A 1,708-nucleotide genomic window follows, 5' to 3' on the forward strand; every position below is an offset into this window, starting at 1 on the left:
ACATATGAGAGTGTGCGTGTGAGTTTACTCATCTTTGTCTGGGGGGGGGGGCTGGCCGTCTCTATCCGTGCCCACTCTTCCCCACCAGGAACCGGCCCGTTCGTGGTCATCACTTTGTCCCTGGTTGACCTGGACCCAAAAACCGCCCTGGCCATCCACAGATGTGCTCATTAGCCTAGATTGAGGCGATGATGCTGTGAAGCTTTCTCAGAGAGCTCCACCCCCCTCTCTTGTCCATTCCACAGCAACCTTGTGACGGTCACTCATACCATTGTTTTTCAGGTCTTATGTTGATGCTGGCATTTGTCACACAGCTTGTCAAGAACAGCAAAATCAGCCTGTTGTAGCGTCAGGCTAATTGATCTGACGATGGGGTGATGGTAGCCCCGTAGAGTGGCAGCAGGTGCTGGGGCTGTGTGACTGTCAGACTTTGAAGCTTTGTTTCATAACGGCAACTTTCTCAGTCTTCTCCACAGTGCTGGAAAGATACAGTATCAGTCACGCGGTTACAAGGTCTTCGCTGCTGTTGCATGCTGAAAATTGTTGTGGGGTGGGGGGGGTGGGGAGGTTTTCGGAAAACAGGCAGAAATGACAACGTTATCTCGCCTTCATGGTGCTGGGCTGTGGATGATCTCCTGAGTGCTGGCCTTTATACAGTCTTCTGGTCTCAGCATCGCTGTCCATCATCGGTCTGGCCCAGGTCTCGGGTTCGAAGTGGACACTGGAAGAGCAGGGGGTCACCAGGAAACCAAACTCCCCAGTTACATAAAAACCAAACACACACACAAAAAGAAAGGAAATTACCGATACAGTTTTCACTATTTACTCAACAACATGCAGATAATGTCAGGCATTTTAAACACTTTTTTCCCAAAAATGCCTGTTAATGTTGTTTCAACAAAAATCTTAATAAAACACCCTGTTAGACAACCAAAACACTTTTTGTTCGGTCTGTTTGAAATACTTTAGTGTATTTTTTTCAATGGCTTGTAAACAAGCCATGCATTCTATTTCAAGTTAGAATGTTTTATTACACTTTTTATACTTCTCTGTATCTTATATTTTAAGATAAAACAAAAAAAAGAACTCTCCCCTTGCTTCAGGCAATTTAACAAATTTCCACTTTTTATATTGACTGAAGGACATTTTTAACAGAAGCAAGCAAACAAAAATAAAAACACTAGTTCGGCAAATTCCATTTTAACCATTAGTCCCCGGGGATGTTTCACGACATGAACAGTTTCATTAATTAAGAGTATGATAAACTCTGTGCCTTCAATAAAATATATTTGCCTCTAGCATTCTAATGTTGTTTAATTTTTTTTGTATTAATTACAACTCAAAACACAGCTATGGTGTTTGTTTATTTGTTTGTTTTTAATTCACTTAAAACTTGAGAGTTAGTCATAAAACAAATGTTTTTATGCTTATGTTAGTGCGTTTGTTGCTGGAGAAAATGGGTAAGCTGTCGTCCACGCGTGCCCCCTCCTACTTTCAAACACACGGTTCACAGCGGTGGGGGGGGGAGAAGGACCGGGCCCTGGTCACCCGCCCCAAAACTAGGCCGCACCCACAGGAGGTGACACTGCGGGGCCGAAACAGGAAACCCCCAATCCGCTCCATTTGATAGCCTGTCGGGGTCACCTCGAGTGAAGAAACAAGATTTACTGCCTCGAAGCAGGCCTCGGACAGGCCTGACGAGAGGACA

Source organism: Austrofundulus limnaeus, unplaced genomic scaffold (genome assembly GCF_001266775.1).
Source record: "Austrofundulus limnaeus strain Quisiro unplaced genomic scaffold, Austrofundulus_limnaeus-1.0 Scaffold893, whole genome shotgun sequence".
Lineage (NCBI taxonomy): Eukaryota > Metazoa > Chordata > Actinopteri > Cyprinodontiformes > Rivulidae > Austrofundulus > Austrofundulus limnaeus.